The following is a 27257-nucleotide window of genomic DNA, read 5'->3' on the forward strand; positions in this document are numbered from 1 at the left end:
ATAGCTAATAAAGTGGTTAGAGAAAAATGTGTAAGTAGCATTAATTACTTATTAAAAAATAATAATCTCAAAACTATGATCTTAGATTCTACCTTATGAAATTACAATAAAAGCAAATTAAACACAAAGGAAGAAGACAGAAAGAAATAAAGATAGGAGTGAAAATCAGTGAAATAGAAAACAGAAAAATAATAAGAAAAATCAACGAAACTGTACACATTCCTAGCTAGTCTGATCAAGGAAAAAAAGAGAGAAGATACCAATTACCAGTATCGGAAATGAAGGGGAAGACTTCACTTCAAATTCTACAGAAAGTGAAAGAATAATGAGGGGATGGTATAAACAACTTTATGCCAGTACATTTGAGACCTTATATGAAATAAACAGATTGTTTGAAAGACCCAAACTTCTGAAGCTCACTAAAAAAGAAATAGATAGCTTGAACAATGCTGTATCTTTTGGAAAAAAATCAATTTGTAGTTAAAAACTTTCTGACAAAGAAAACTACTGACCTATATAAGCTTGGTGGTGAATTTTAGCAAACTCTTATGGAAGAAATAATAACAATTCTACAGAAATTTGTCCAAAACACAGAAGAGAGTGAAAAAACATCCCAACTCATTTTATGAGGCTGATATTAACCCGATACCAAAACTAGACAAAGACATTACATGAAAAGAAATCTGCAGCCCAGGCCGGGCGCAGTGGCTCATGCCTGTAATCACACTTTGGGAGGCCGAGGTGGGTGGATCACCTGAGGTCACGAGTTCAAGACCAGCCTTGCCAACATGGCGAAACCTTGTCTTTACTGAAAATACAAAAATTAGCCAGGTGTGGTGGCTCACTAGTAGCTGTAGTCCCAGCTACTCAGGAGGCTGAGGCAGGAGAATCACTTGAACCTGAGAGGCAGAGGTTGCAGTGAGCTGAGATTGTGCCACTGCACTCCAGCCTTTGCAACAGAGTGAGACTCTGTCCCCCACACCCCCCGGAAAAAAAAAAAAAAAAAAAAAAAAAAAAGAAACCTGCAGCCCAAATGTCCCTCATGAACATAGATACAAATGTCTTTGGCAAAATGTTAACAAATTGAATCCAGCAATATACGATAAAGATAATTAAGTGGGTTTATCTTAGGAAAGCAAAGTTGGTTCAACATTTTAAAATTAAACATTGTAATTCACCCTATCAACAGATAAGAAGAGAAAAAACCGCATGATTATCTTATTAAATGAAAAAAAAAGCGTTTTAGCAAAAGTCAACATCCATTCATAATAGGATCTCTCAAGAAACTAGGAGTAGTAGGCAGCTTCCTCAGCTTAATAAAGGTCAGCTGTGAAAATGGGTAGCTAACATCGTACTGAATGTTGAAAGCCTGAAAGCTTTATTCTGAAGATCAGGAACAAGACAAGGATATCCACTCTCACTGTTTCTATTCAAAATTGTGCTTCAGAGACTGAAAAAGGACTTGTAGATTTAAGATATGTTGTGAAGGGGAAGGGACGAGAGAGGGGAGAGAGAAATTGAGAGTATGGCTTCTCGGCTCCTTGATTTGATGTTTAGAAGAATGGTGCTTCTTCAAACTGAGATTAAGAATGGTACAGTTCCGTCATCAAAGGCTTTCTGGTGTTGCCCTTTTATAGTCATACCACCTTACTCTTTACACACCCTAGTCTCTGGCCCCTGGCAGCCATTATTTTGTTTTTCATTTCTATAACTATCATCTTAAGCATGTTACATAAATGGAATCATACATAATGTGACATGTGACCTTTGGATACTGGTATTTTTCACTCAACATGATTCCCTGAATATTCATCAAAATTGTTTCGAATACCAATAGTTCATTCCTTTTTATTGCTGAGTAGTATTCCAAGGTATAAGTGTGCCTCAATTTGTTTAATTATTCATTTGTTGAAGGACATGTGGGTTGTTGGCAGTTTCTGACTATCATGAGCAAACCTGTGATGAACATTCATATACAAAAAAATAAAAACTGTGCTGAAGAAAAGAACAAGAAATAAATGGCATATAGATTGGAAAGAAAGAAATAAAAATTGTCTTTATTTGCAGATGACATGATTATCTGTTTGGGAAATCCTAAGAACCTACAAACAATACCATTTGAAACAGCATCAAAAACATGGAATAATTAGAGGTAAGTCTAATAAAATATACGCATGGTTCATATGCCGATGAGACACACAACATTGATGAGACAAATAGAGCTAGACCTCATGAAATGGAGAGACATAGCATGTTTATGAGTTGGAAAACTCAATATTGTCAAGATGTCAATTCTTCCAAATTGATCTATAGATTCATTGCAACCTCAGAGTTCCTGGGTGTGAACTGGTGTGTGCCATGGACAATCCTGGCTGCTCCAGGTAAGGACAGCCTCCACGCTATCCTCAACACTGGAGTTCTTTCCTCAGAACAGCTCAGAGTTCTTTCCTCCTAGAATTTAAACACACTCAGGCTGATGCTCTTCTTAAAATGCTCCACTGGCTCCCATGTAGTCTGGAATATTAAGTTCAATCTCCAAACAGCTGGAAACACAAACCAGTCAGGACCTGACTCTGCCTTCTCTTGGCCTTCCTGTTTACTCTCCTCCAAGGGAGCCTCCAGGCTTTTTGAAGGCTTCCATTTGGGAACAGATTTGATTTAGAAAACTCTTTCTATCACTAAGTGGCAATCTTTGCTCCTGCAATGCCCACCCTGGAGGCTTAGGTTCTCAGTGACCACAGAAGTACCATCCCCCACTTTCTTGAGAGTCTTTAAGCATTTAAATATGACTACTTCCTCTGAGATTGTTCTCATGTTTACTATGTTCTCTGCAAACATAGGTATTCCTTGATGTATTGACTTCCTTTATTGTGCTATTAGTTGCCCTTTTCTCGGTGAGTTCCAGTTGGTAAATGTCTGTTTCAATATCTGGCACCTGCTGCTGAATGCATGGTCCCATCAGCCAGCCCAAAGTACCTGTGCAGCAAGATTTGTCATCTTATTTTCTGAACACAGTGAGTCTCCTCATACAGCCTAATTTGCATTAATGTTTAGTAGCATCATTTACAAATAATTCAGGCTTGGAGCTTGAGGGTGCTCAAACCCTGAAGTGTTTCTTATATGTGTTGTTTTGAGCCATTTTCCTCACCTGTACTTGTGCCATTGCATTTTGAGTGTTATTTTTAGTTAAGATATTAACATATTTTGTTTTTCTTAATTTTCCTGTGACATCTCCTTCAAGTTTTTGAGATAATGGCAAATTCCAGTTCTGTTTTCCTGTGTACCCTCTCTCCCCCTTCACCAATAACTTTGATCAGCTTGTGTCCAGGAGTCCCCTAAACATCTCTCAACACTCCTCACCTTGCTCTATTAATAGTACCACAGCTTAGTTTGAGCTACCTTCATCTGGAAACGGGATTCTCTTCTTAGCTGGTCCCATACACTTTTATAGATTCCTTCTTCCTCATATCTTTTTGCTACTGTAATCCCTATAAAACAGGGAAATCTGTTCCCAACATCCCATTGCCTAAAACCCTACAAAACTTCAATTGGTCATATACTCTGTGTACTCTAATAGCTTCATACATTTGTCACTCATTTATCCATTCAATATTTATGAGCACTTACTATTTGCCAGGCACAGTTCTAGGCAGGGTGGATACAGCCATGAGCAAGACAATAAAGATGATCTGCCCTCATGGAGCTCACATTCTGGCAGATGAGAACCCTACAGCCTGTGCTCATTGGCCTTTCATTCCCTCATGTTAGCCATATTCTCTCCTGGCACAGAGCGGAACATCCTAGTCCTTCTCTCTGAAATTAATTCCCCTCTCACCTTTGTCTATGTGACTCCTTACTTATCTTCTGGATATTAGCTCGCGAGTCACTTCCATAGGAAGTTTCCGCACCTAGATGAAACTCCCATTTTATAACATCTAATAACACTACCATTCTCTCTGTCAGAGCCTGAATGACACAATCATTTGTGTGACCATTTGATTAACCTCTAATCTCCAGTGAATTGTAGATTTTGTGAGGGCAGAGGCTCTGTTTACGCTCCAGTCATTAGTTCCCATTACAGAGTAGACACTCATTCAGTATCATTTAAAAGAGTGAATTTATGCCTTCATCCAGATTTTATGGTGTTTTGGCTTGTAATGGAATGAGAGCTGGAACTAAGAACTTGCTTAAAAAATAGCATCCAAAGAAGCATTAAGTAATTTATTAGTGATCTTTGAATCAGTCATCAATCTGTCTTACTTTATATGCCTGCAGTCCATAGCTGTTTCCATCTCATTTGCAAGATCTCATGGGAGGCTTTTCTAAGGTTCAACTCATTATGTTAGCTGCATTTCCCTGCTCTGCTGCCTATCCAAAAAGCAAATGAGGTTAGTTTTGCGTGACTAGATTTTGTAGATACTTGTAGCCTTAATGTTTTTGGTCCTCTGTCCCCTCAGCTTTAAAATGCTGGGCTACATCAGGTGATTTCCTGGATTCCTTCCCAGCAGTGGTGGGATTTTGCTCGTTCACCAGTGAGGAGCTGGCTCACTGATGCTGCTGGGGTGAGGTGAGATGCTGCACCCACAGCTCCAGCTTAATCAGAGAGCCAAGGGAGGTGTTTGCAGAGAGAGGCTGGGTGGAGATCACTTTCCAAGGGGTGGCAGGCAAGTCGGTGAGGGCCAAGTCAGTCAGAGAGGGAGCAGTAACGGCAGTCTTGATCTCTGGGATGTTCTCTGCCCCTCCTTCCCCGTCTTGGCTGCCTCGACAAGAACCAAACTGTGTATCTCAATCCTAGAATGTGAAGAATGTGCTGCAGCCTCATAGGCATGAAGCGATCTGCTGAGAGGGAGGAAGGAGCCCTGTTCCTCAGGCCTAACAGTGCAAGAGCTATGGGCCTGCAGGCTCCTTTTTCCCTACGACTCTCCCTGGGCCTCCTGCTGTAGCCAGGATATCAAAGGCTGCATTGTGCATTGAGTGGGCCTCGGGTCCCAGAGGAGGGACACTGTTAGAAAGGTGCCTCCACCCAGCACTATGCTGGCCTATGTTCCTTGCTTTCTAGCCCTGGAAGGAGGATGCTAATATAGGTGGTTTCTGCATCCTGGGGGGCAGAGTCTATTCCGAGTCCAGATGAGTTTTACTTGACCAAAGACACAGCTCTTTGGTTTCATTGATGCTCTCTATTTTTTTTTTTTTCAGTTTCTATTTGTTTCTGCTCTTATCTTTATTATTTTTTCTTTCTTCTCCTTACTGTGGGTTTAATTTGCTCTGCTTAAATCATTGATTTGAGACTTTCCTCTTTTCTAATAAAAGCATTTATTGCTAAATAGTTCCTTTACCACATTTATTGCATCCCTCAAATTTCAATGTTATGTTTTGATTTCTTTGCATTTGAACTATTTTCTAATTTCCCTTGCGATTTCTCCCTTGTTCCCTGAGTTATTTAGGAGTGTTATATTTAATTTGCACATATTTGGTGATTTTCCAGATTATATCTCTTTTATTAAATTAAATTTCTAATTTAGTTCCTTTGTGGTCAGAGAACATATTTGTATGGTTTCAGTCCTTTTAACTTTCTTGGCATTTGTTTTTTGTCCCAGAATATGTTCTGTCTTGATGAATGTTCCATATGCACTTGAAAAGCATGTCTATTCTGCTGTATTTTGGTGAAGTATTATGTAAGTATCAATTAGGTCAAATTGACTAAAAGAGTTGTTCCTGTCTTCCAAATTTTTACTGTTTTTTTTTCTCCATATGTTCTGCTGATGACTGAGAGAGAAGTGTTGGAATATTCAACTTAAATGGTAGATTTTTCTTTTTTGTTTCGGTTCTATTACTTATTGTTTCATTTATTTTAAGCTTTTTTTTGATGCATATACCTTTAAGATTTGTATGTCTTTTAAATGAATTAACTCCTTTATTATTAGATTATGTCCCTATTTATCCATCATCATATCCCTTGTTCTAAAGTTTATTTATTTTTATAGATTTATGGGGTACAAGTACAGTTTTGTTACATGGATATGTTGTGAAGTGGTGGTAGTGGTGAAGTCTGGGCTTCTAGTGTAACCATCACCTGAGTAGTGTACATTGTACCCAATAGGTAATTTCTCATCCCTTACCCCTTCCCACCTTTCTGAGTCTTCAATGACTATTATTCTATTCTTCATGTCCACAAGGACACATTGTTTAGCTCCCACTAACAAGTGAGAACATATGGTATTTGACTTTGTTTCTGTATTACTTCACTCAAGATAATGGCTTCCAGTTCCTTCTATGTTGCTGCAAAAGACATGATTTTATTCTTATTTTGTGACTGAGTAGTATTTCATGGAATTTATATGTCACATTTTCTTTGTCCAATCATCCATTGATGGACACTTGGTTGGTTCTATATATTGCTATTGTAAATAGTGCTGTGATAAACATACAAGTATAGGTGTCTTTTTGATATAATGATTTCCTCTGGGTAGATATCCAATAGCAGGATTGCTGAATTGAAGGATAGTTCTATTTTTAGTTCTTTAAGAAATCTGCCTACTGTTTTCCTTAGAGGTTGTACTATTAGGTTGATGGAAGTAATTGTGGTTTTTGCCAAAACCGCAGTTACTTTTGTATCAACCTAATAATTTACATTCCCACCAGCAATGTATAAACATTCCCTTTTCTTGGCATCCTTGTCAGCATCTGTTTTTCTTTGATTTTTTAATAACTGCCATTCTTGCCAGGTGTGGTGGCTCATGCCTGTCATCCCAGCCCTCTGGGGGACCAAGGCAGTAGGATTGCTTGAGTCCAGGAGTTCAAGACCATTCTGGGTGACATAGTGAGACCCCATCTCTATAAAAAACAAAAGAAAAATTAGTGTGTGCTGATGTGAACCTGTAGTCCCATCTGTTTGGAGGGCTGAGGTGAGAGGACTGCTTGAGCCCAGGAGGTTCCATGAGAATGGTATACTTTTTGATTTCTTTCATCAGTGTTTTATAGCTTTCCTTTTAGAGCTCTTTCACCTCTTTGGTTAAATATATTCCTAGGTCTTTTATTATGTTTTGTAGCTATTGTAAATAGGATTGAGTTCTTAATTTGGTTCTCAGCTAGATTGTTATTGATGTATAGAAATGCTACTTTTTTTTTTCTCAACAAAATACTAGCTAATAGAATCCAACATTATTTCAAAGATAATCCACCATAATCAAGTAGGTTTCATACCAGGGATGCAGGGATGGTTTAACATACACAAGTCAATAAATGTGATACACCACATCAACAGAATCAAAAGCAAAAATCACATGCTCATCTCAATAGACACAGAAAAAGCATTTGACAAAATCCAACATGCTTTATGATTAAAACCCTCAGCAAAATTGGCGTTGAAGGGACATACCTTAAGGTAATAAAAGTCATCTTTTATTACCCACAGCCAACATTATACTGAATGAGGAAAAGTTGAAAGCATTCCTGCTGAGAACTGGAACAAGACAAGGATGGCTACTTTCACTTCTATTCAGCATAGTTCTGGAAGTCCTAGCCAGAGCAATCAGACAAGAGAAAGAAACAAAGGGCATTCAAATCAGTAAGGAGGAGGTCAAATTGTCATAGTTCACTGTTAATATAATTGTATACCTAGAAAAACCTAAAGACTCATCCAAAAAGCTCCTGGATCTAATAAATGAATCCAGTAAAGCATCAGGATACAAAATCAATGTGCACAAATCAGTGGCATTGCTACACACCAACAGCAACCAAGCTAAGAATCAAATCAATAACTCAATTCTTTTTGTAATAGCTGCAAAAATAGTCAGCTCTTCTCGTTGAATTGATCCCTTTACCATTATGTAATGGCCTTCTTTGTCTCTTTTGATCTTTGTTGGTTTAAAGTGTGTTTTATCAGAGACTAGAATTGCAACTCCTGCCTTTTTTTGCTTTCCATTTGCTTGGTAGATCTTCCTCCATCCCTTTATTTTGAGCCTGTGTGTGTCTCTGCACATGAGATGGGTCTCCTGAATACAGCATACTGATGGGTCTTGACTCTTTATCCAATTTGCTAGTGTGTGTCTTTTAATTGGGGCATTTAGCCCATTTACATTTAAGATTAATATTGTTATGTGTGAATTTGATTCTGACATTATGATGTTAGCTGGGTATTTTGCCCATTGGTTGATGCAGTTTCTTCTTAGCATCGATGGTCTTTACAATTTGGCATGCTTTTGCAGTGGCTGGTACTGATTGTTCCTTTCTATGTTTAGTGCTTCCTTCAGGAGTTCTTGTAAGGCAGGCCTGGTGGTGACAAAATCTCTCAGCATTTGCTTGTCTGTAAAGGATTTTATTTCTCCTTCACTTATGAAGCTTAGTTTGGCTAAATATGAAATTCTGGGTTGAAAATTCTTTTCTTTAAGAATGTTGAATATTGGCCCCCACTCTTTTCTGGCTTGTAGAGTTTCTGCTGAGAGATTCACTGTTAGTCTATTGGGATTCCCTTTGTGGGTAACCCAACCTTTCTCTCTGGCTACCCTTAACATTTTTTCCTTCATTTCAACCTTGGTGAATCTGACAATTATATGTCTTGGCCTTGCTCATCTTGAGGAGTATCTTTGTGGTGTTCTCTGTATTTCCTGAATTGGAACGTTGGCCTGTCTTGCTAGGTTGGGGATGTTCCCCTGGATAATATCCTGAAGAGTGTTTTCCAACTTGGTTCCAATCTCCCCATCACTTTCAGGTACACCAATCAAACGTAGATTTGGTCTTTTCACATAGTCCCATATTTTTTGGAGGTTTTGTTTCTTTTTACTCTTTTTTTTCTGTAAACTTCTGTTCTTGCTTTATTTCATTAATTTGATCTTCAATCACTGATACTGTTTCTTCCACTTGATCAAATCAGCTACTGAAGCTTGTGCATGCATCACGTAGTTTGTGTGCGGTGGTTTTGGGCTCCATCAGGTCATTTAAGGTCTTCTCCACACTGTTTTTTTCTAGGTAGCCATTCGTCTAATCTTTTTTCAAGGTTTTTAGCTTCCTTGCGATGGGTTCGAACATCCTCCTTTAGATCGGAGAAGTTTGTTTTTACCAGCCTTCTGAAGCCTATTTCTGTCAATTCATCAAAGTCATTCTCCATCCAGCTTTGTTCTGTTGCTGGTGAGGAGCTGTGATCCTTTGGAGGAGAAGAGGCGCCCTGGTTTTTAGAATTTTCAGCTTTTCTGCTGTGGTTTCTCCCCATCTTTGTGGTTTTATCTACTTTTGGTCTTTGATGTTGGTGACCTACAGATGGGGTTTTGGTGTGGATATCCTTTTTGTTGATGTTGATGCTATTCCTTTCTGTTTGTCAGTTTTCCTTCTAACAGTCAGGTCCCTCAGCTGCAGTTCTGTTGGAGTTTGCTGGACTTCCACTTCAGACCCTGTTTTCCTGGGTATCACCAGAGGAGGCTGCAGAACAGCAAATATTGCTGCCTGATCCTTCCTCTGGAAGCTTTGTTCCAGAGGGGCAGCCACCTGTATGAGGTGTCAGTTGGCCCCTACTGGGAGGTGTCTCCCAGTTAAACTACATGGGGGTCAGGGACCCACTTGAGGAGGCAGCCTGTCCATTCTCAGAGCTCAAACGCCATGCTAAGAGAACCACTGCTCTATTCAGAGCTGTCAGACAGGGACATTTAAGTCTGCAGAAGTTTCTGCTGCCTTTTGTTCAGCAGTGCCCTGCCCCCAAGAGGTGGAGTCAACAGAGGCAACAGGCCTTGCTGAACTGCTTCCCAGTTTGAGCTTCCCAGGTTGCCTTGTTTATCTACTCAAGCCTCAGCAGTGGCGGATGCCCCTCCCCCTGCCAAGCTGCTGCCTCGCAGGTCAATCTCAGACTGCTGTGCTAGCAGTAAGCAAGGCTCTGTGGGCGTGGGACCCACTGAGCCAGGTGCAGGATATAATCTCCTGGTGTGCCATTTGCTAAGACCATTGGAAAATGCAGTATTTAGGCAGGAATGTCCTGTTTTTCTAGGTACAGTCTGTCATGGCTTCCCTTGGCTAGGAAAGGGAAATCCCCTGACCCCTTGCACTTCGTGGGTGAGGTGATGCCCCGCCCTGCTTCAGCTCACCCTCCCTGGGCTGCGCCCACTGTCCAACCAGTCCCAGTGAGATGAACAAGGTACCTCAGTTGAACATGTAGAAATCACCCATCTTCTGCATCGATCATGCTGGGAGCTGCAGATTGGAGCTGTTCCTATTCGGCCATCTTGGAACGGACCCCTGTTTTTTTTTTTTTTTTTTTTTTTTTTTTAAATCTATCTCTTTAGTAAAAATTTCCTTCATATCCTGTATTGCTTTCTGATTTCTTTGTGTTGGTTTTCAGCTTTTTCTTGGATCTCACTGAGCTGCTTTAAAATCAATATTTTTGAATTCCTTATCTGGTATTTCAGAGATTTTTTTTGTTGTTGTTAGGATCCATTGTCTGATGGATCAGACAATACCCTTTGGGGGTATTGTAGCACTGTACAATTTCATATGTCCAGAATTGTTTCTCTGGTTCCTTCCCATCTGGGTAAACTATTTCTTCTTATTTTTGAACTTACTTTTGTTTAGAGGGGATTGTTTTCCTCTTGAGGATGTGACTATAATATGTGTTGTGTCTGATCATTGGCTTTGGTTCTGGGTACTTTCAGTGTCAAACCTCTGTATCAGCTCCTTGGTTTTAGATAGTATTTGTATGGTGGCTTTCTCAAATGCTGGTTGTAGCAGTGATGTACTGAGTGTGTGAGAAGGCTTGCCATCTCCTGCATGGCTGGGATAGTGAAGGTCTCAGGAAGCTTATCTCATTCTTTGGCACCATGCACTTCTGTTAGCAAATTTTTTTTTTTTTAAATTGCATTGTGTATTTCAACCTATAGGTCAGTAGATGACTCTTATGGGTAAGAGCTGGCTGCAGCAGCAGAATATGGTATATGTGTCACCTTTCTTTACCAGGAGAAGCTTTCTCTGTTACCTCAGATGATGGGCTGATCTGTGGAATGCATGGTGGCCTTAGCTTCCTGCTTAGCCCTAATCGGGGGACAGAGCTGGGCAAAGCTGAACTTCCAATCCTGCTCTCAGATACTCCAATGGCAGGCACAAGAACCAGTGCTGACAGAGGTGGCAAGGGGACCTCCCAGTGAAATACACCGAGGTCTCCATAGTGAGGTAGGTGGCTGCCGCAGCTCCTGCCTCCCTGTCATGCTCCCTCCTGGCACTCAGGACACTCAGATCAGACAGACACTGCTGTCTATCTCCAGGCTACAATGTAGTCAAGCACCATGAAGACATTTGTCCCATGGCTCACCTCAGATGTCTTCCGTGTGGAGCATCCTCCCTCAGCCTCAAACATGCAGCTTTGTGGCTCTCTTGCTGTCTGCTATAGGAATGCTGCCACTTCATGTAGAAAGAAGTAGGGGCCCCATCTTTTGTGCAAGCCTAGGCCTGGTTTGTATACCACCAGTGGGGGTGCAGCCACCCCTATAACCCTAGAATGGTCATTCTCCACACGTCTGCACCAGCTTCCCAAGAGAGCAGCCATGGCTGTTCCCACAGCAGTGGGAGTTAGGGGGAGGAGAAGTCCTCCTCTTCACATCCATGCCAGAGGACTGCAACCACCTGGCTGCTGGAACAGAACTATACTCCTCCCTTGCAGAATTTATTTCTGTGGAGAACTAGTATCTGATATCTCTAGTGACCCCAGTGCCTGCCTCTCCATTGGAGGTAGTGCAGTTACTCTCATCCTAAGGGAGCTCTTGGGCACAGGAAAGTGCATGCTCTGGTCTCCTGATCCCCAGGGTTTTCCCCTTGGTGTGCTGCACTCCCTTCTCTTAGGAGCAGCATTTCTCAAGGGCTAAACCACTGGGACCCTGAAGCTCCCCTGGCCGATGCAGCCCTGTGTGGCTGCCACAATCCAAGTAGGTGCCAAGAAATGTCTGCAGGGTCTCCAGTGATGTGGAAATACAGGGGCTGATGTTCCCTTGGAAGGATACAGTTGTCCAATGGATGTACCCCAAGTATGGCACCTGCTGTTGCTGCTCAGGTTCAAGGGAAGGGCAGGCAACTCAGGGTGAGCTGGTAGTCTAGTGTGATGCCCTTAAGAAGTCCCCAAATCCCTGCCCACACCAGTATTTGGGTTCCTGAGGGCGGAAGAGCTTTCCAACAGTTCAGATACCAGAGGTCTCCTGCAGGGATAAGGGGAGCCAAAACCTTCCACTTATCCTTTTTGTATTTAATACCAAATCCCTTGGGGTTCCTAGCTGATCTCTGCCAGCCTCTTGCTTTCTTCTTTTTCTGTGCCCTAACTTCTTCCCATGAGTTCTCTGCTAGGCTCCAGCACTTCTCACTTGACACTTCATTCAAGTTATGATTATTCACCTGTAACTTTGGTTCTTCTTTCTGCAGAAAACTGGTGTCTAAGATCTCTAGTCATCTATCTTGAACAAAACAAAACACAAAAGAAAAAAAGACCCCCCCAATCCCCCTGAAGTTTACTTTAAAGGTTAGTAATATAGTCATGCCAGCTTTCCTTTTATTGGCATTTGAATGGCATTCCTTATTTCATTCTTTTAATTTTAATCTAGTTATATTTATCTTTATATCTATGTATTTGAATTTTCTTATTCCATCTGGAAATCTCTGAATTTTAAATGGAGAGTTTAGGCCATATTTATTAATTTAAACTTTTATTTTAAGTTCATGGTACAAATGCAGGTTTGTTACATAGCAAAACATATGTCATGGGGGTTTGTTGTTCAGATGATTTCATCACCCAGGTATTAAGCCTAGTATTCATTAGTTATTTTTCCTGATCCTCTCCCTCCTCCCACCTTCTACCCCCGATACGACACAGTGTGTGTTGTTCCCCTCTATGTGTCCATGTGTTCTCATCAGTTAGCTCCCACTTACAGGAGAGAATGTGTGGTATTCGGTTCTCTGTTCCTGTGTTAATTTGCTAAGGATTATGCAGGACATTTTTATTTAATGTAATTTATCATTTGGTTGGGTTTAATCTACCATCTTGTCATTATTTCTTTGTTCTATTTGCTCTTTGTTTTTTCCCCTGTTTTCCTGTCTTCTTTTGCTTTGAGCATTTTTTTTAATGATTGCATTTAATTTTAGATGTACTTTTTGGTTTATGGTATTTTCAGTGACTGCCATAAAATTTAACATCTAACTTATCAGAGGCTACCTTAACATATAGTACAGGCACTATATGTTATAAGAGTATTTCCATTTTGTCTTTTCTGTCTTTTGTGTTATTGTTATAATACATTTTACTGCTAAGTCTGTTTTAAACCCACTTTTTTTGGCCTTAGGAAGACAATTTGTAAAAGTAGCTTTATTGCATCATAATTATTATACCATACAATTCACCCTTTTAAAGTATATAATTAAATGAATTTTAGTATATTCACAGAGTTGGGCATCCATCACCACAATTAATTTTAGAATATTTTCATTACTGCAGAAGGAATGACCTATTAGCTGTCATTCTCCAAAACCCCCATCCTCTCCAGCCCTAGGCAACACTAATCTACTTTCTGTCTCTATGGATTTGACTATGTTGGAGGTTTCATGTAAGTGGAATTACACAATATGTGTTATTTGTGTCTGTCTTCTCTTATTTTGCATAATGTTTTCCAGATTCATCTATATTGCAGCATGTATCAGTACTTTATTTCTTTTTATTGGTGAATAATATTACATTCCCATGCTGTATCACATTTTGTTTATCCATTTGTTGGTTGATGAACATTTAGGTCTTCTCAGTTTGGGGCCATTATGAATAATGCTGCTATGAACACTTATGTACAGGTTTTTATGTGGACGGAATACTTTTATTTCTCTTGGATACGCATACCTAGGATTATATACACACCTACGTTAATGCCTACTTTTGGAGCTAGAGATGGTGTTAGCCCCACATGAACCACATATACCGAGAAGGGTTAAGGATTGGCTTCTACAGGGAAACCGGGGTGCTGTTTTTACAAGAAAAGGAATACTGAAAAGGGAAAAAAATCCAATAGATGTTGACTACAAATAACTAACATTTATTCAACATTTCATATGGGCTGCAAACAGTGCTGCTTTACCTATAATACCTCACTTGATTCTCAGAACAACCCTGTAGTATATGTTCTCTCATGAGGTTTACCTTCTGTGCTCACGGCATCCTATGGTAGAATCCTAAACTCAAAGCCTGCAGGGGACGTATGCAAATAAGTGCTATAAACAGGGTGGGGACTTGGAAACATAGAGAGTACTCATCCTGTGTGAAGTGTAGTAAACACTTGGTGTTATCTGTTATTGCTACATGGGAATGAAGGTTCAGGGCTACAGATATTCAGGAAATCACTGTATGGGAAAAAAGTTATGGTTTTGGAAAGATATGGTTTACTGTTTACCTATTTTCAACCATTGTTCTAGGATATAAGAGTTCAGTAGCATCTTGCCACTCAGAACGTGTCCTCAGGCAAGTGACATTATTATTGCCTGGGACCTAGTTAGAAATGGACAGCTTCAGGCCTCCCTCAGGACTATGAGTCAGAATCAGTGTGTAACAAGATCCCCAGGTGATTTGTGTGCCCAATAAAGTTTAAAAAGTGCCTATCTTCAAGAGTGGGTATGAACTTGGATTGCATATTAGAATCATTAGAAAAACAAAACAAAACAAAACAACAAAAAAACAAACACCTGCCCAAACCCCATTCTGGAAACTTAAATCGGAATTTTAGGGATGGGGAATAGGCACCATTCCTAAAGGTACTAGGTCATTTAACTATAAAGCCAGGGTTGAGAATTGCTCTTTCAGAGCAATCCTTCATTTTAGGAAGAAAAAATAAAAATCTCAAGAGATGACAAGGTGAGGATTTCTGATTTTGGTAATGCCCAAGTAAGTTCATATTGGTTAAACAAAAACCAAACTAAAACAAAACAATGATCTGTAGGCATTAGAGCAATAACAAAAGCAGACAGATTGCAGAGAGGAGTTGAAACTTGAGAGAAGGGCAAGTGAGAAGTGTGTTTCATTTTTGGGGGAATTTTGATGGACAGCAGGCTATCAAACTCATTGCCTCACATAGGGTGACTAAAATTCTGACAGAACAGCTGCAGTGATTGTGACCTAAAATATCAGAGGACAGAGTTTGGAGCAATCAGTTACTAGAAAGTGAGGAGTAAACTATAGGAAGGAGAGAACCAGAGAAGGACAGCTCCAAATTCTGTATATAAACTCTTCCCCAACTCTTCTGGTTGACCCCTCTCCCCCAAATTTATATGGAGGGATACTCCTAGTGCCTTACCCATGGGGAGAAACCCTGAACTTAAATTTGAATTAATACTCATGAGGCAGAGCTTACAGTTTGAGTCTAAACAAACTGTAATATCTTAGCAAAAGAAAACACAAACAACTTTTCAGAGGAATATAACAGAATCATCAGTCTTTACAACATAATATCCGGAATATCCAGAAAACAATCCAAAACTATTTGACATATGAAGATCAGGAAAATCTTAAGAGAAGAGGAAATCAGCTAAGACCAATCCTGATATGGTCCATAAGCTACAACTAACAGATAGGAATTTGAAAAACAGCTATTGTAATTATTTTGGTTGAAGCGAAGAAAAATATACTTTCAACAAATAAAATATATTCAAAATAATAGTAGATAAACATGAACCAAAAAACTATAAACATAACCCAAGTGGAGGCTTTCAAATGCAAAATACAATCTCTAAAATCAAAACTCACCACGTCATTTATGAGCCAAATAGAAATAATAGAAGAAAGATTCAGCGAACTTGATGATGGATCAATAGAAATTATACAATCTGAAGAGGAAAAGAAAACTTTTTAAACAATGAATAGAGAATGAAAGATCTAACATTGTGTAATTGGAACCCCAAGATGAGAGGAGAGATAGAATTGAGTAGATTTTATTTTTTTTTGATGGAGTTTCACTCTTGTTGCCCAAGCTGGAATGCAATAGCATGATCTCGGTTCACTGTAACCTCCGACTCCCGGGTTCGAGCGATTCTCTCGCCTCAGCCTCCTGAGTAGCTGGGATTACAGGCGCCTGCCTCTACACCCAGCTAATTTTTGTATTTTTAGTGGAGACGAGGTTTCACCATGTTGGCCAGGCTGGCCTCGAACTCCTGACCTCAGGTGATCCGCCCGCCTCGGTCTCTCAAAATGCTGGGATTACAGGCATAAGCCACCGTGCCCGGTAGATACTCTTGAAAGGTACAAATTCTTAAGAATCTCAGTAAACTCTAGCTTAGGATAAATGATAAGAAGAATGCACCTAGCCACATCATAGTCAATGTGTTGAAAACTAAAGGTAAAGAGAAGATATTGAAAGAGCCAGAGAAAAAGACACATTACATAAAACAGAATATCAATTCCAGAGATCTCTGACTTCTCATCAGAAATCATGGAGATCAGAAGAGTGTGAAACCGCTCTCTATATTAAAACGGACAGTCTATCAGAATTTATTTTTAAAAAGTAAGATTCAATTATATGCTATTCAGAAGTTATAATTTAAGTATAAAGATAGGTTAAAAGCAAATGGATTGAAAAAGATATATCATGTAAACTGTAGAGCACAAGAAGGTTAAAGTGGCTATATTAATACCCCAAAAGACATATAATCATGAGGGCGTGTGCCGAATAATAGATGTTCAAAATATACAAAGAGGATGTGAGGGCAATCTGGCTATGACATCTGTCACCCCATTGATCACCAGGGTTGATTCAGCTGAGATGGCTGGGTAGGAGTGAGTACCCTTCCTCCCTCACCACTTGACGTGTGTGCCTTCCGGAGCTGTGTGCTTGGTAGAAGAGGATGACCATCCCCGATAGAGGAGGACCAGTCTTGGGTCAAGGGTATACCAGTAGCTGTGCTTATAGGACCTCCAAACAAGCTCTCAAAATATACAAAGAAGCAATTGAGAAAATTAAAGGAAGAAATAGAAATTCCACAATCAGAGGCTGTCATCTAAATGGTCTGTGAGGCCAGGACAGCAATAATGATAAAAGCTCCTGAGGTGGGGCTGGTGGGCAGCCAAGGTGAGAACATTGCTCTGAACCACCCTCTCATGTTACCGCAGGGGGGAGTGAGGACCCCAGGGGTGAAGGGGCTGAACCCACGAACTTCCCTCTGGAACCTCAGAATCCTGACATCAAAAACCCAGTGAGCTTTGGTTAAATGCCCTGGTGATTTAAAATCCTGACATTAAATCCAATGAGTTCTGGTGAGAGGTTCCAGTGAAAGGGAGAGAGAACAAAGATAATGGAAAACAGGAAGTGGGAAGAACCATGGAGGAAGTCTCCGTTTACAGAGTGGAGGAAGAGAGAACGCAGAGAGGGGACAGAGGAGCCACAGAGAGGAAGAAATGAGCCACAGGGGAGGCGGGGCTGACACTGGTGCTGTCCTCAGAGAGGCACAGCAGGGCCAACTGAGGAAAGGCCTTCAGGGCCGGCCATTGGAAGGTCATCCAGAAGCACAGTAGCTAAATGGCTTACAGAGTTCTGGAGTCAGGCTGCCCAAAAGACACTCGTGACCATGTGAGTGCAGCGTGTGCCTCCACTGGCTTACCAGCTCTGTGTCTTTAGACACACACATTTAACTCTCCATGCCTCAGTTTTCTCATTTGTAAAATGTGTAGAATATTAGCACTTGCCATGAGTTTAAATGAGTTAATAATACACACAAAGCCCTTAGAATGGTGCCTGGCACAGTGTGTGTGTGTGTGTGTGTGTGTGTGTGTGTGTGTGTGTGTATGATCCACAGGCACTAGCTCTTATTATGGTTGTTTTTGTCATTGCCATTGTGGGTGGTGATCTTGAGAGGCAGTTTTAATAGGATATTGGAGACAGCTGTCATTTTCATAACTTATATTCGGACTTCTGCACCTCACGCTAATTTACCTCAAATGACAGTAAGTCAGCACTACTGAATTAATTCAGTCATCACATTTTCACTGGCTTAGCTGTAAGGGTCCTCTCACACTGAAGAGCAGCATCATCCGTGCTGTGTGAGGTGGACTACAACATTCTCCCATGCCTGGTCAGTTGTTGGATGCAACGCACCAGAGATTGCACATTTGGTACAGAAGAGGAAAATGAGCCAGAAAACAGGGCGGGGTGGCACAAGGAGAAGAGGGGAACCGGCTCCTTGCATATCCCCAAAAGCACTCTCCAGATATCAGAGCTCCTTGAATCACAGCAACCGAAAGATGGATTTTGAGCTTAGAGGAATGACCCAACTCCACAGAAGCAAGCAGCCAGGGAGCTGAAGTCTCTGCACACTGCCTTCTGTCTGGCCACTGGGTGTCACTCTTCGTCTATGTTCCTTTGGTGTCAGGGTTCTGAGAAGAAATTCAGCCTTTGCTGAAATCTCCATCCTCTTCCACATAGGTTCTCTCCCTGTGCTGATATATTACCCCTAGAATCTTCTACTGGCCACACAGGCAGTATATTGAGAGTGAAATTGCCTCATGAAGCTGACTTCTGATCCACACATGGGAAACCAACTTGCTTGTCATGAAAGTAAGGAGATTCCAGCTTCAGCAAGTAATTCTACAGCAATAGCAGTTGAAAACAAGTCTTGAAAGCATTGAGCAGACATTCTAATGAAGTAGATATGTTATTGAGCTTGGCCAAGGTGGCTATGGGGATCTTGCATCTTTGAAGGTGACAGGACTTGCTTTTTCATATTGACATTTAAGAATATTTTGTATACAGATGTGTTTGTGTGTCTCCGTGTATGTGCATGTGAGTGTGTGTACTTATTTAAAGGAAATAGCAGGTTTCAGATACAGTTGAGGTCTCCTTTACAGCCCTTCTTGATCACATTCCCCTTCCTTCCACCCTAGAGGCATTTTCTCTTCTGATGTAAGTGATCTCTGTCCTGTCCATATTCTGATGCTCTTATTAAATCTGTGCATGTTCATAAATATTTAACAGTATGGCTTTGTGCATTTAAAAGTGTATACAAATTGTTGCCCAATACCATTTACTTGTGGTGCCTGTATAATTCCATTCTCTTTTTGTTTCTAATTTTGTTTATTAGAATTGTACTGTCAGTTTAATAGTCATGTCTTTGCAGTTTAGTCTGTTTTTTCTCCTTTTTTAAAAACAGTTGTGATAAAAACACTTACTATGAAGTCTACCTTTTAACATGCTTGTTCTATCTGTTTCATTTGTAGTTTTTTTATTTCTCATTCTTGCAGTGCTAATGCACTGGTTAGTTGCATCTGCTGTTTCTTTTTCTCTTGGTGTTTAATTTCTTTATTTGATTTGTATCTGTTTTAACTGTGAACTACTTTGAACTACAGTCATGCGTTGCTTAACTCTGGAGTACATTCTTGAGAAACGAGTCATTAGATGATTTTCTTGTTGTGTGAACATCATAGAGTGTACTTTCACAAACCTAGGTGGTATAGCCTACTGCATACCTAGATTATATAATATAACCTAATGCTACTAAGCTACAATCCTATACAGGATGTTACTGTCCTGAATACTCTAGGCAAGTGTAACATAATGGTAAGTATTTATCTATCTAAACATAGAAAAGGTACAGCAAAAATACAGTATAAAAGATAAAAAATGGTACATTTGTATAGGGCATTTACAATGAATAGATATTGAAGGAATGGAAGTTGCTCAGGTTGAGTCAGTGAATGTGAAGGCCTAGAACATTACTGTATACTGCTGTAGAAAAAATTAGCTGGGCGTGGTGGTGGATGCCTGTAATCTCAGCTAATTGGGAGGCTGAGGCAGGAGAATTGCTTGAATCTGGAAGGCGGAGGTTACAGTGAGCTGAGATCAACACTGTACAGTTAGGCTACACTAAATTTATTAAAAAATTCTTTCTTCAATAATAAATTAACTTTAACTTATTATAACTTCTTAACTTTATAATCTTTAATTTTTTTTTAACTTCTTGATTTTTTTGTAATAGCACCTAGCTGAATGCAAAAGCACATTGTAAGCTGTACAAAAATATTTTCTTTATTTATATCCTTATCAATATGGTTTGGTTCCATGTCCCCACTCAAATCTCATGTTCAGTTGTAATCCCCAGTGTTGGGCGAGGCACCTGCTGGGAGGTGATTAGATCATATGGGTGGATTTCCACTTACTGTTCTCATGATAGTGAGTAAATTCTCACAAGGTCTGATGGTTTTAAAGTGTGTGGCACTTCTCCCTGTTGCTCTTCCTCTCTCCTGCCACCTTGTCAAGAAGGTGCTTTCTTACCCTTCATCTTCTGCCGTGATTGTAAATTTCCCGAGGCCTCCCAGTGATGCTTCCTGTTAAGCCTGTGGAACTGTGGGTCAATTAAACCTCTTTTCTTCGTAAATTATCCAGTCTCGGGTAGTTCTTTATAGTAGTGTGGAAACGGACTAATACACTTATTCTATAAGACTTTTTTCTATTTTTGAAATTATTTACTTTTTTTAACTTTTGAAACTTTTTTGTTAAAAAACAAAGATACAAACACACACATTAGCCTAGGCCTACACGGGGTCAGGATCATCAAGATGTCACTAGGTGATAGGAATTTTTCAGCTCCATTGTAATCTTATGGGATCACTGTCATATATGTGGCTTGTCATTGACCAAAATGTCATTATGCAGTACATGACTACTCTTCAATGTTTTAAGAAAATGAGCTTCTTGTGAACCCTACACTGTGAAAATATCTTTAAAGAGTTGTTTTTGCCATTGTTTCTGTTGTATTCTTAGAGAATCAACATCCAGAAACCAGTTTTTGTCACTAACTTCTCTGAATGGGGTTCCTGGACAATGCACAGTACTTTCTCAAGGTGCAGGCCTGGGTGTTCGATTTTTCCTTAAAAGTCCTCTAATAGAGGCAAAGCTTCTTTAGGGTCTTCTCAGACTATCAAAGGAAGTTTTCCAATTCTTTTTTGACAGAACATCAACCCTTCCAGCCTGCAGGCTTTCTGCAGGGAGCAAATTTCCCACTCCCTGGCTTCACACAGGCTCAAGGTCATTGTTAACAGGTGGGGGCAACAGAAGGCCAGCTCCTAGCTCTGTGGAGCAGTGTAGGCTGACAAACTCCAGGATCTCCATGGCATCTATTTTTACCTTTCGACTGGGCTCTGATCACTGATTTCTGCTTTTGTTTCTGGCTCCCAGGTCTCTTCCCTTCCTTCCTTCCTTCCTTCCTTCCTTCCTTCCTTCCTTCCTTCCTTCCTTCCTTCCTTCCTTCCTTCCTTCCTTTCTTTCTCTCTCTCTTTCTTTCTCTCTCTCTCCCTTCCTTCCTTCCTCCCTCCCTCCCCTCCCCTCCCCTCTCCTACTCTCTCTTTCTCTTTCTTTCTTTCTTTCTTTCTTTCTTTCTTTCTTTCTTTCTTTCTTTCTTTCTTTCTTTCTTTCTTTCTTTCTTTTCTTTCTTTCTTTCTTTTTCTTTCTTTCTGTCTTTCTGTCTTTCTTTCTCTTTCCCCTCCCTCCCTCTCTCCCTCCCTCCCTCCCTCCCTCCCTCCCTCTCTCTCTCTCTTTCTCTCTTTCTCTCTTTCTCTTTCTTTCTTTCTTTCTTTTTCTTTCTTTCTTTCTTTCTTTCTTTCTTTCTTTCTTTCTTTTTCTTTCTTTCTTTCTTCTTTTTCTTCTCTCTCTCTCTCTTTCTCTTCTTTCTCTCTCCTTTTTCTCTCTTTTTTTTCCCCTCAGAATCTTTCAGTGGCATGATCACGGCTCACTGCAGCCTTCACTTCCTGGGCTCAAGTGATTCTCCCACCTCAGCCTACCAAGCACCTGGGACTACAGGTGCACATTATCATGCCCAGCTAAGTTTTTGATTTTTTGTAGAGATGGGGTCTCCCTATGTTGCCTAGGCTGGTCTCAGACTCTTGGGGTCAAGCAATCCTCCCTGCCTCAGCCTCCCAAAGTGCTGGGATTATAGGCATGAGCCACTGTGCCCAGGCAACCTCTTTTTTCTTAAAGCTAAATACACATTAAAATACTCATGTTTGTCACACTTTATCCTGGCTTGACCTTAGGTAATTCTATTTCTTTTCTGTTTTTCTTATTAGTGGTTTTCAAACAGGGTCATCTGTACTGTGGGAAGGATCAGTGGCAGGACTGCAGACCCCTGCCCTCTCCTCTGCTTTAAACAGGGTAATTCTTCCTGTGTCCTGCTCTATGACAGACCAACTGTGTGACCCTAGAAAACACTTCATCTCTTTATGCCTGTTTCTCCACCTGTAAAAAGGGGACAATGGTAGTGCCTGCCTCACAGGAATGTTATGAGGATTAAATGAGATAATACATAGAAAGCACTCAGATTAGTGCCTGGTTCAAAGTAATCACTCAGTAGGTGATCCTTGTGGTTATTGAGCTCCAAGTTGTATTATTTTTAAATAATTATTCTGAATGAAAAAACAATGTGTTTTTAGATCTAGAAATGGCTTTAAAAGAGCTACACTTTCTACACTGGCTATTGTACTATTAAAGGACATTCTGGTTTGAAAATTCTCCATTTCTATGTCAACTGTATAGTAGGAAAGTTAGTTTTAGCCAAGTTTGAAGCCTACCAGTGTGGGTATAAAGATCTCTATTGTTTATAATTATTTTTTTCCAGCCCCCTGACATTCTTTTGACCCCACTTTCCATCCTTTAGCAACTATACATTTTCTTAATGATTCACAGTGAATTTGTCCTAAGTCATGGAATCAAGTCTTAATGGTTATGCAAGCTTCCATCTGACCGAAGCCAGCCTTGCTTCCTTGTTCTTCAACTTTGTGTCACCTGTGTTTAGATGTTATGCTGAAATCACTTAGCCATAAAGGAATCTTATTTAATGGTCCCTCTCTAACTTTTACGTTTATGGCAACCTCTTCTACATTTCCCATGCAAGTGGGGTCTATGTTGTCTCACCTAAAGGATAATAGTTAAGGGAAGGGCTTCGCTTTGTTTCATGAGAGAAGATGCTATTGGGAGAGGTATTTTTATTCCCACGCGGCAATTATTCAGCACAATTTTCCATTGATGAGCTGGTGGTAGTTCTTCTTATTAGAAAGTGTGACTGCAGTATGAGCTAGTGAGAGCATGAGTCGGGGTTTGGTGGTGAGCAGTGAAGGTTGAGGATCTCCCCAGGATTTTCACCACATCACAGCGTGATGTGCAGATGATGGACGGTCTCAGGGCTTGCACCTTTATTTTTTCCCCTTGCCTTAATTCAGGTGCAGAAACTCTACATTTTCAGTGACAAGGTGAGATGCTCTCTTTGGATCATAGAAGTGCCAAGAAGTCAGTGTGCCATTTACCTGGCATGATGCTCATGGACTGATACAACATCTGCCTACCAGCTGACTCTATATTCCTAATATCTTCTGGAGATCCAACCAAGCTCATCAAGATTAATCAAGTTTTCTAACTGGGAATAGGGTGGTTCAGTCTGGATTAGAGTTCAGGGCATCCATGAATTTGGGGTTATGGTCACTATTCAGCTTGATGACGTTCATAGTATTTGATTGGTATAAAAAATCCAGGATTATGTAAAGCATGTCTTATGTCCGGTGGAAATAAGGAGAATAATAGGCCAGGCCTGCCCAATCTCTTAACTCTATTCAAGATTTGAGGATATAAAGTGCCTGAGAGTAGGACAGGGGTCACTAAGAAAAAGAAGCCTGTGATTATTTTAGCTCAGGGAGGCTGGTGATCACCTCGGCTTACTATAATGTTTTTCCACTCACAGCATAATCCCTGCAGTCATCTTGACATTCCGTTACTTGGGAGAGGATGGTCATGGCCAGTCCTGGGATGTTATAAATATGTCAAGGGCAGGGCAATAGGGAAAATGTGTGCTCTTTCTTCCCAGTCCTTGTAAGGGACAAATGCTTGACACTTTCTTTGGAAAGCTGACATCTGTCTTCCTGTCAAAATAAATTGGGGCCTCATTAGTCAAACACAATGCTATGCTTCCATCACTGTGCACAAGGTGGCATAGGCCTGGGTTGTCCTTGATGAGATGATAACCACATTAGATAAGGTCCTCCTATTGGTTCATAGAATCAACTCATGACTATCCAGGGTACCTATTAGACTGCTGCGTTATTCCATGCAGCATGGTGCTCAAACTTAGGCTTGTATGAGTTTTATCAAGGTTGCTTCTTAGAAAGTCAGACTTCTGGGTTGCAACTGTAATAATTTGGATTCAGTCAGTCTCAGACAGGGCTAGGGTTTCTGATGTAATACTGATGCAGATGGGCGATGGTCACAGCAGGGTTCTGGAGCCAGCATGTACCCGCCCTTGAGATCTGATTAGTAAACACACAAGAATTTTGTGAGCTGGTTATTTAAACATTGGTAGTATGAAATTAACCAGGGTGATAGTATTTATACCATGGAAATTGGCAAATAGTACAAATCAGAGTCTTTTTTTTTTTTCTGGATTGCTGGTTTACCAGCACACCATTAATCATGACAACTATTTCAGGATTGTGAGAACAGATCTGGACTGTGACTTTGGAGAAGAAAATGTTTGCTTTGGAAAGTCTTCTATGAAATGTCCTTCGCCATCTTATGCAAGTCCATTTTCATCTCTGGGCCCAACGTTTCCTTTATAAAATAAGAGCATTAGACTAGATCAGTTTTCAAACCTGCTTGCACAATAGTCATTTGGAGCTCTCTGACCAAGACTGAAATCTGGGTCTCGCTCCCAGAGAGTCTGGAGCCTCAGACTAGCATGGGATTTCAGCCCACTGCACATGTATGTATAAAATAGCTTTGGGAGAGTATACCTGGCACCACGGTTGAGAACTATTAATCTAGATGATGTCCACTGTTCCTTGAAGGTCTAGATTCTCAGCCTGTACAATACTGTGTTGCCTTATATTTCACTTTTGCATTATCCCTGTCATGAAAGAAGAGTTCTTCTGCATAAGAGCATTTTACAGACAAGTAAAGAATACACTAATAAATATCAGTCTTTTTTTTTTTTTTTTTTGAGATGGAGTTTTACTCTTCTTGCCCAGCCTGGAGTGTAGTAGCATGATCTCAACTCACAGTAACCTCCGCCTCCTGGGTTCAAGCGGTTCTCCTGCCTCAGCCTCCTGAGTAGCTGAGATTACAGGTATCCACCACCACACCCGGCTAATTTTTTGTATTTTTAGTAGAGATGGGTTCTTTTTATTTTTTTTATTATACTTTAAGTTCTAGGGTACATGTGCACAAAGTGCAGGTTTGTTACATATGTATACATATGCCATGTTGGTGTGCCACACCCATTAACTCGTCATTTACATTAGGTTTATCTCCTAATGCTATCCCTCCCCCTTCCCCCAACCCCATGACAGGCCCTGGTGTGTGGTGTTCCCCACCCTGTGTCCAAGTGTTCTCATTGTTCAATTCCCACCTATGAGTGTGGTGGGAAAACCAGACATGTGGTGTCTGGTTTTCTGTCCTTGAGATAGTTTGCTCAGAATGATGGTTTCCAGCTTCATCCATGTCTCTACAAAGGACATGAACTCATCCTTTTTTATGGCTGCATAGTATTCCATGGTGTATATGTGCCACATTTTCTTTTTTTTTTTTTTTTTAATTTATTTATTATTATTATACTTTAAGTTGTAGGGTACATGTGCATAACGTGCAGGTTTGTTACATATGTATACTTGTGCCATGTTGCTGTGCTGCACCCATCAACTCGTCATTTACATCAGGTATAACTCCCAATGCAATCCCTCCCCACTCCCCCCTCCCCATGATAGGCCCCGGTGTGTGATGTTCCCCTTCCTGAGTCCGAGTGATCTCATTGTTCAGTTCCCACCTATGAGTGAGAACATGCTGTGTTTGGTTTTCTGTTCTTGTGATAGTTTGCTAAGAATGATGGATTCCAGCTGCATCCAAGTCCCTACAAAGGACTCAAACTCATCCTTTTTTATGGCTGCATAGTATTCCATGGTGTATATGTGCCACATTTTCTTAATCCAATCTGTCACTGATGGACATTTGGGTTGATTCCAAGTCTTTGCTATTGTGAATAGTGCCGCAATAAACATACGTGTGCATGTGTCTTTATAGCAGCATAATTTATAATCCTTTGGGTATATACCCAGTAATGGGATGGCTGGGTCATATGGTACATCTAGTTCTAGATCCTTGAGGAATCGCCATACTGTTTTCCATAATGGTTGAACTAGTTTACAATCCCACCAACAGTGTAAAAGTGTTCCTATTTCTCCACATCCTCTCCAGCACCTGTTGTTTCCTGACTTTTTAATGATTGCCATTCTAACTGGTGTGAGATGGTATCTCATTGTGGTTTTGATTTGCATTTCTCTGATGATGTGCCACATTTTCTTAATCCAGTCTATCATTGATGGACATTTGGGTTGGTTCCAAATCTTCACTATTGTGAATAGCGCCACAATAAACATATGTGTACATGTGTCTTTATAGTAGCATGATTTATAATCCTTTGGGTGTATACCCAGTAATGGGATCACTGGGTCAAATGGTATTTCTAGTTCTAGAACCTTGAGGAATTACCACACTGTCTTTCACAATTGTTGAACTAGTTTACAGTCCCACCGACAGTGTAAAAGTATTCCTATTTCTCCACATCCTCTGAAGCACTGTTGTTTCCTGACTTTTTAATGATTGCCATTCTAACTGGTGTGAGATGGTATCTCATTGTAGTTTTGATTTGCATTTAGAGACGGGGTTTTACCATGTCGGCCAGGCTGGTCTTGAATTCCTGACCTCAGGTGATCCACCTGCCTCGGCCTCCCAAAGTGCTGGGATTACAGGCATGAGCTACCACGCCCAACCTAAATGCCGTTCTTTTAAAGCATTTGCTCTATTTATTTATTTTTTCTTGAGCAAAAGAATCAGAAGAAAATTTTGTTTTTTATGTTTTAGAGTCACCATTATGGATGAGCATTGTTCATTTATATAACAAATATTTATTTGGCATCTATTGTATGCTAGGTGTCTGCTCTAGAAGTGACATAGAGAAGTAGAAAGATTGCTGGACTAGAGTTCAGGGCAAAATAATACTAATAATGGCTAATATTTATTAATATTATATTACATACAATTTACTGTCCTAAACATTGTAGTTTTACCACCTCATTTAATCCTCACAACAATCTTCTGAGGCAGGTAAAATTATATCCCTATTTTACAGATGAGAAAACCAATGCACAAAAAAGATCTTCACTTTCTCAAGGTCACACAAGTGGTTGGGGCAGAGGTAAGATTCAAACCAGGCTCTGATCTTTCCGTGTGATCTGCAACAAGATTGTT

General features: G+C 40.3%; 1 long non-coding RNA gene across 1 annotated transcript; it reads left to right on the plus strand.

Annotated features, from left to right (window-relative positions):
* The first annotated feature begins 2046 nt into the window (after positions 1-2046).
* Positions 2047-27257, plus strand: LOC126956818 (uncharacterized). Its single transcript, XR_007726477.1, has 3 exons — positions 2047-2152; positions 24958-25080; positions 27139-27257. It is a non-coding gene; the product is annotated as an uncharacterized LOC126956818 (long non-coding RNA).

This window comes from Macaca thibetana, chromosome 6 (genome assembly GCF_024542745.1).
Source record: "Macaca thibetana thibetana isolate TM-01 chromosome 6, ASM2454274v1, whole genome shotgun sequence".
NCBI lineage: Eukaryota > Metazoa > Chordata > Mammalia > Primates > Cercopithecidae > Macaca > Macaca thibetana.